Here is an 8,849-nt window from a genome sequence, read left to right on the forward strand (position 1 = left end):
ATGCAGGCCTCCAAACCTGGCCTGCTGCAGACCTAATTAACTCCCTTGTTCATTTATGGTCTTTTGTCATTAAAGCAAGTAATTGGTGAACAGAGGCAGCAGATCCTCATGTGTGCTCACATGGACTTGACTGCTCCCTTTGGTCTGCTGGGGAAGCCCTCTCCTGCTCGCCAAGTCCCTCTCTCCAGCCAACCACTTCAGGATCGGTTAAGGAGAGCACACTGCCTCCCTGTTTCCAGGAAGCTCCCTCAGCACCTTTGTGGCCATCAGAAAACACAAGGGCCTTCTCAGGGCATGACACTTTTGAATTCAAGCAAGAAAGTTTGCCTGGACCATGGAACGCACCCTAAGCCCGTCTCCCTTGGTGACACTGAGACACCCCTCAGGGTTTCCTGTCACTCCCTTTTGTTTGCAGGTTTGTTCATGCACACATACATGCTCAGAAGCCTCCAGCGCAGGGGACAGGTGCAGACACCAGGCCTGGTGGTGATGCCACCACACGAGTTTCTCCCCCTGTTGGTACCCACTCAGGTTTGCACGCAGCTGGATGGATTTAAGAGGAACATGACCCCATTGCTCTTTTACCCACACCCCGCAATGTTCCCTCTTACCCCTGGCACCACAAGGATGGAGAGCGGCAGGGCTCTTTCACAGGGGGATGCCTGGGCAGGATTATCTCAGGGGTCCTGGACCAAACAGGCAGCTCCTCAGCCTTTGGAAACCTCCCTTGCCTTTGTTCCTTGGCCTTCTAGGGCTGGGGGGAGGGTTCCCAATGAACATGTTTATGCTGTTCTTCTTAATAGGGTGTTGTGTAACACAGAGGGAAGTGACTACACCGGGGACCCCAGCTGAGAACAGAGACTTTAATCCTGCTGCCCAGAGAAAACTTGGAAAAAATACCTACATCTGTTCTGTTGCATTAGGCTCATGGCTCAGAGGCTGACAGCTGACCCTGGCTGCTCATGATGCCAAGGTACGGCCCCTGCCAAACAGTGCCAGGGTAAATTACCATGACTGATTAGAAAGGCAAAAGGCAACCAGAGAAAACTGGGGAAGGAGCTCTCCCTGTGCAGGTTTCTGGAGAAGGGAGAAGGCAAAGCCAGAGTGAATCATGGCACATTGTCTTCTCCACTGCCACACTGGTAAACAGAGGGGAGAAGGAACAACAGTGGAAGAGAAAAGGGTAGGGGATGAGATGCAGGGAGAGGGAGGAAGGTGAGCAGGCACAGAAGAAATCACAGCTGCATCCACCTCTCCATGGGGCTCACCAAGGATGGGCTTCAGGAAACAACCCCCTTCCTCCTCGAACCTGCGCTAGGCTGAGCCCACAAGGAAAAAACGGTGCTCGTGTGTTTACAAGCAGGGTTTATGGCTCAAGAAGGGTATGGGGCAGATGTTGGCCTCGCGGAGCAGTGCACACTCTTGCTGCCGTGAGTCTGCCAGCTTTAGGACATGTAAGAACACAGATGTAGGGCTCCCTGACCCAGCACCACAACACAGCTCCCTTCCAGCTTCAGGCTTTCTCATCACCACACATCCATCCAACAGCTCAGAGAGGAGTAAAAAGGAAATTAGCTATCCAGGGAACAGAACAAAACTACCGAAATTTGGCTAATAACAGACACCTAGATGCTCTGGAAACACATGGAAATCTTCTCACCATATTTGGCAGGGCTTTACATGGATACACCCACTGGGAAAATGCCGGGTGCTGCACTGAGACCACAGGGCACAACGGAGAGCCCCTTCTCTGTACAGCCCCTCTTACAGGCACAGCAGAATGCTGAGGGTGGCCCTCCCCTAGACACGAGAGGGTTTCTAGAAAGCCATTAACACCCAGTTCTGTGAAGGATCTGCCCGTTCCTTATTCAAGCATTAAATTGGCTCAACCCTAATTAGCATGACATCTATGACAGGATTAAAGCATATTCTGCCTTCCTCTTCCTGCCTAGGGCCACCAGCTGCCAAACACTCCTCTAGGTCAGCATCCTGCACACCACAGTGGCTAACTTCACGAGAAGCAGAAAGCAAGCTCCTCTCTAATTCCTGTCTGTCAGAGGCAGGCTTTGGCCCTGAAGCAGGAAGGTTTGTTTGCTTTAAATCTTATTTGACCATGGATGTTTTCATTATCCACATCCATGTCACACTTTTATCCACCCTTAGGAGGACAGGGAGGAAAGCTCACGCTTTGCTCAGTCCATCTGTGGAGCAGACAGCTTTGATTAGCCACGTGCTTGTTGCCTTTGCCTGCTGGCTGTCGCTTTGACCTTGCTCAACGAGACAAAAGGATCAGGAGGAGCTGTGTGTTTCCTCTGCACCCTTCAGTCTTCCATAAAAACTTCTCCTTCAACACCACAACATTGTATTGGACTCTGGTTCCCTATCTGCCTCCACAGACTACATCTTCACGTGAACTTAAACCTCCAGCGCTGAACTGAGTGCTTGAGGAGCAGGGATCCTGCCAAGAAATGAATCCAGAGAGATGCCTTCTGATCCATAAGCATCTCTGCACTAGAATCTGAAGACGCTTCTTGGGTCCAACACCACCAGGCCCATGACTCTTCACCTCCCTCCCTCTGCTGTTGCTGTTTGACCTGGTGCCTTTCCCTCTGCTCCTTACACTGCCTGGAGGCAGATAGTCAAGGTCAGAGCCTCAGGCCTGAGCAGAGCAAGGCAGCACCAAGTCCATTACACCTCACTAACGTTTGGTATGTGGCTCCTCTGAAACCCTGCCCCTTTGCACTTACATTGCAGCCCAACCCTGGTCAGGGGGAGGAACCAGAGGGGCTGAGGCACAGCAGAGACAACTCCTAGAAAGACATTCCCAGAGCACCTTCCAAAGCCACTTCCAACTGGCCACTGACACCGCTAAGCTGCAAAGTGAGAGGTCAGCTTTACTCAAAGACAACCCAATGGCAGAGACTGGCCAAGGAAGGCACTGCCTGTGCAGGGACCACTTCAGGCCAAGTTGGCCCCCGAGGGTGGTAACAGGGCCCTTTTTCCCTCCAGTCCCTGGAACTGCTGCACTGTTCCAGTCACCTACTGCAACTCATTCAAGCTTGTGTCAACCTCCACTCCCCCAGGCTCTCTGGAAAGGCTAGTGGTGCCTGCAGTTAATAAAACAGTCCATTTAGTTATAATGAACCCTAAAAAGAGAATATCAGCTCGCTCTGTGCATAAACTCAATTCTGCTTTCCTGGTCCATGCATTAGAACTCCCTCTCCTCTGGCAAAGTGATGACTAATTTGTGTCTCAAAGCCTGAGGGAACACATCTAATCTGGTTAGTGTTACTGCTGTTGTTTGTTCATATTAAGCACATTATTCTTACTAAGCTATTTGTCCTGAGTCTCCTGAGAGAGTGCTGCAGGTTAATCGTACATATGTAAATCCAACTTCCTTTCACGCATTGTAAATGTGTTGCCTGTTGGAGAACAAAAGGCCAAGGGGGAGAGGTGCAACAGGGACTTGTGCTGCCTAGATGCTCCCTTCTCATAACGCTCCAGTTTGAGGGTTAGAAGCACAGCAAGAGAACCTGCCAGCCAATTCATTTGCTAGACTAACAGGTCTACTGAACAAAAAAACCCCAACAAACCAGACAACAGTAACCCAACCTGCAGGCTTTCAAGGGAGCTGAAGTTGGCCACTCTTAAACTTGACCAGCTCAAGTTGACTATCGGTCCCCCTCTGGTGGCCAACTAGCCACAGTCACCTTCTGTCGGCAGAACAGGGCTGCCACATTGCTACCTGTCCCTGCACCGAGGCACCTTGAGCATCCCTGAGCCCAGGGCAGCACGGCTTTGCTCAGACGACTGTCAGGCAGCAGACTTCAGAGCTGAGCCAGGGAGCATGGCAGACCTGGGCACCAGGGCAGATGTCATGGAAGTCTTCTAAAAAAGAAAAGATTCATTACCAGAACAGCCAGCATCTGCCCAGTCCCTGCAACTTGACAGCCTTAGGGCTATCTACAACTAGGCCCTCGATTTTTAATAGTAGTATTGTGTAGCACTAGGAGCCCCATCTTGAAACAGGGCCCCATTGTGCAAGGAGCTAAACATCCACACACAGAGAGACTGTGTACTCTTTGGAATGGGGAACAAGATGGAAAGAAAGGACAGAAGATGAACAGGAAGACAACGAGCAGAGGAAACAAGACAACACTGATCAACATAAGAGATAGCGGCCCAGTGAGCTGCTCTTAATTGGTGAGGAAATGCAGCAGAAAGACAAGTGTTCAAAGTCTTACTAGAAGACACCACGGTGACATTTTTGTACTGTAATTTTTAGTTTTAACAGTGACTACAATTGCTACGGGTGTATTGCATGTTGTTCCCAATATGAAAGGATCTAGGAGAGGGAAGACTCAGTAACACTGCTGACTGCGTTAGTCATAGACAAGGAAGAAGGGGTTGCCAATCGTCCCTAAGTTTGAATCTGTTCCACACCAGCAATAGAGGCCTCCGCAAATCTGAGCTAGTCTCTAAACAGCAAATCACCTCCCCAGACAAATCTGACCCCCCCTGGAGTTGGTTCCATCATCCTCCAAGAGGACTGCAGAGAACTGCATTTCCCTGTGTTTCTTCACCCACTGCCGTACGCCACACTATCTCATCTCAAGGCAACCTCACACTTCAGCTACTGAAGCACAAGAGAGACTCAAGCAGCTGTTCCTTCTGCTAAGAGATGAGATTTCTGTGATCACCCAGAAAATTGCATCAGTTTACAGGCTATCACAGTTATGTTAGCATAAATCCCTAAATTAAAGGGGTGGGTACAGGCCAACACGCTTCTCACAGCTTATCAGATAATTGCCTCAAGAGGGAGAGAAGAATTTGGTTTTGGCCACTGCAGAATCACCCCCCCAAAAACCACCCAAACTCAGTCTGGCCTTCACGTGCCTCAGAGAAAACTGGAGCAGCCTTAGGCCAATTCCAGTTTCTCCATCCCTCATATGGTGCAAGAGCTCAGCTTCCTTCACCCGTATTCATTGCAGCTTTATACCAAGGCTGAGAGGTTTGGCTCTCAGTCTCACTCCCCGCTTCCAAGCCCATGTGCAATTGCCCACGCCTCAACATACTTCGTAGCACGCCATCCCTGCAGAAGGGTAGCTGGAAAAGACTGATTGGGAATTTTGGGTGAACTTCAGCTACAGCTGTTTCATTTTACTGCAAAAAAAGTTATAGCAAATTATGTCTAAAAATGAACACATTCATGCAGTAACACCTCCCTCCTACAATCAAGTTTCATGCTCTGGAGAGCAGAGATTACGGCTTCTCACGCACTCAATGAAAAAAACAAACAAGGAAAGAGTTTAAGAGGAAGATTCTAAAATCTCAGATTCTTCACCATAAGGCTGAAGCCAAGACAGGCTGAGGTTCTGGTGGAGTTTGCTGTTTCCTGCAAGTGTTTTCCTTTTATAGTTCCCATAATCACACGTTCAAACTCTTTCTGCTGTCACGTGTCAGGTCAGTCAGACACAAGATAGTAGCAGGACAGCCAAAACCGTACAAAACATAGTAATTCACTATGGGAACCAGGAGTTATGGCCTGGTCCAACTGACCAACTCAGCCATAACACTACAAAACCAAGAAGAAATCTTATCTAAATGAAGCATTATTTCCCCATTTTCTCATTCAGGTATCTGATGAAATTCTTTCTCCATAGTTCTACAGCTGAGGCAAACAGAAAGATGAACAGAGCAACTAAATACACAAAAATCCAGTTTCCCAAGCAGCACATCTTGACACATCTCAGGTCAAGTGGAATGGAATCAAGGACCCTAAGACACCAGGCAACTCCTTGCTATTGCTGGAGACACAAGCTGGGGCATGTAAGATTCCAGCATGAAGTGCATGGGCATGATTTCTCTCCCAGCCCCAAGTCCCTGCCAGGTGCCAGGATAAATGGGGACTGTGGAGTCAGCAACAGGTCACTGTCACCACTCCCTCTCCAAGACATCACGAGAAACTGGTGATCAGGACAATGTGGGCAGCCAGATTATATCACGCATCCTGCAAAGAGAGGCAGAAACTTTAGAACCTACTTCATGCTAAAGTAATCCAGCAAGCTGAGCTCTCTTCTTCACACCCAAACAAGATAGGGTTTCTGAAAACTCCAGCCTCAACTTGGCCACCTTCCCATGAGTAATACTGGTCATGGCATGTAAAGACATGTCCACATGGCTCGCTGTGTATCATTTTGCTCATGCCAGGTTTGCAGACAAAGTCACACACCTTTTAGTGCCCTGACCCCAACTCCAGCAGCTCTAGACTCACCACCTCTGCGATTCCCAGGGGACACTGGAACTTCAGTTTCTGCATTATTCATAACACTCACCACTGCTTTATCTAACCTCTGTCTTGAGTCCAGCATAAGACAACTTTGTTCCCTTGAGGAGCTTCTAAATAATACCATGAGCCAGCACAATGCTACAGAGACAATCTGGGAGACTCACATACACTGCTCACTCTTCTTTAGCTAGTGCTCATGGTTTGAAAGCCAGAATCAAGGCTAGATTCTGGTTTCACAATATGCGAGAACATCTGCCTAGTTATATGGTGCAACACACACAGCCAGTCAACACTATGTTGGCTGAAGATGGGCTAAATCTTTCTACAGCCCAGGAAACAGGGTTTTCATCGTTTTACAGGCAGCAATGCTAACAGACACAGAATCATGTTGCAGAATCTTCTCAAGTTTTAAAGTTATTACTTTAATCCTTAAGCTACAAAACCAAAAGAGTCCAAAGAAAACCAGTGGTAAGTTGAATGCTTTTTGTCAGAGCAGGGAACAGCTCAAGCCCAGAGAATCTGTCAACTTACTAATTACTCTGTTGTTTGTTGGCAGACACTTGCAGGTACATCATTCCCACCCTTGCAATCTCAAAGCATTTTATACAACTTAGAAAGGTGCAAAAGACTCAAACGCCCCCTCTTCTCCTGACTTCATCTAACCCTCTTGATAGTACAGTGAAGCACAAGGAGTACAAATACCTGCATCTCAAAGAGTCAGGTAATACACAGCGAAATGAAAAAGTAATTGCATGAACTGCATTATTAATTTATATTAGAGTGTCCTTAAAATACTTTCTGGCATTACCAGCTGCTTCACTGCATTTTCCAGCCTACTGCAGAAAGACCTCACAGCAGCCTGCAAGCCCCAGCCCAGAATCCTGGCTCTTCCCAGAAGCTCAGAGGTCCTGGGTTCAGTCAGGCATCCTGAAAGGCTGCAGTGGAGAAGGGCCCTCTCCCCCCTGCAGCAGACCTCAGGGAGACACCCAAAGACCTGGAGATGCCCCTGCCCACAGACAGGACTAACCAGTTTGATTCCCTCTGTACAGCCCCGAAAGAACGCTGAGCTCAGAAGGCAGCATTTTTAAAATATTTTATTTATTATACAAACTATTTACAAAATCAGCTACTACAACCACAGGCTTCCAAATTTTGGCTGAACTCTGCCAGAAATTCACCAGAGGGAACTAGGATTTAACTTGTATCATCCACAGCTCCTGGCTTCTAAAAACATGCAACATGGCCTGCAGGTACAGGCTGAAGCCAGGCCCTCTGCACCTCAAAGCAGCTTCAGGAAACACGGAACCTGTCTGAGATGATACCAGGATCCTAAAGATTTCTACAGAAGGGCCTCTAGTAAGTGCGAATAAATAAAGGGTAAAAAGAAAGGTAACGAACCTCTGCCAGAAGTAACATACAGTATAGGTGACCAAAGCACATCCCCATTGCCAGTGTTAAGGGCAGCATAAAAAGTAACTGCCTTGGGAAAGGGTATAAAGCTAGAGACAAGTTTGGAAACATTGTGATGGATCTCTGAAACATGGGACCAGCCAGGAGCCTGCGGAAACAACGGGGATGGGTTTAGTTGACTAAGAGCACCCATCACAGTTCTGACTGCACTTGTGTTAAGAAAAAAGTCCTTGGCATCTGCACAGCTGCTGGGAAGCATGGAGTGCTGGCTGCAATGCAATGAGAAGCATTTAGGAGCTCTTTCCAGCAGAGGAAGACTGCCCAACGTCCAACTACTTCGTCCTCAGAATAAAAAAGTCCAGCTCAAGAGAAGTAGGGAGAAGATTCCTGAGGAAGATGTCACTGGCAGAGTTGCCCCATAGCTACAAGGCTGGAAACATCCTCACCAGGTGAAACTGCAAGACAAGGCTGCAACGTGGGAACAGCACCAAGCTACGCCTCCCAACAAACAGGAGTTAAGCCAAGCACCACCACCTCCTCTTGGTCCCTGGAGGAAGCAGAGAAGTGGTGGCATGGAGAACATAGGAGCTGTAACTCTACTGACCGTGGAAACCACCTGCAGTGTAAGTAAAACGTTACTATACTCTCCACCCAAAGGAGGTCAGGACCTTGCAGAATGGAGCCTGAACTAAAAATGGGAGAACAGCCACTACTAAAGTCATCTGTCAGAGCACAACAGCGGCAACTCTCAAGCTGGCAGCCTCCCAGCACCTCAGTGCCAGTGAGGGAATGAATTCACAAGGCAAAGAAATCCCCCTGAGTAGTCTCAATGCTCAGCTGGCTGCTTTTTGGCACCAAAATGGCTTTTTTTTTTTTTTTCCCGTACAGAAGTAACACACTCAGCCCAAGAACGGCTAAGATGCTGCCTTAAAAACAATTTCTAGGTGTAGAATGTTTCCCCCAAATTCCCAGTCAATTCAACTAAGCTATACTGGAAAAGCACACAGCTATCTTAAAATACCCATACTTTGCAGAAGTCTGCCTGGATCAGCTTGAGGACAGCAGAAGGGGGCTGAAGAGGATGATGCGACTTTTTATCTAATACGATATTCTAATATTAGCTCAGGGATGCCAGTCTGAGACTCCATTC

This window comes from Charadrius vociferus, unplaced genomic scaffold (genome assembly GCF_000708025.1).
Source record: "Charadrius vociferus isolate BGI_N301 unplaced genomic scaffold, ASM70802v2 scaffold14, whole genome shotgun sequence".
Taxonomy (NCBI): domain Eukaryota; kingdom Metazoa; phylum Chordata; class Aves; order Charadriiformes; family Charadriidae; genus Charadrius; species Charadrius vociferus.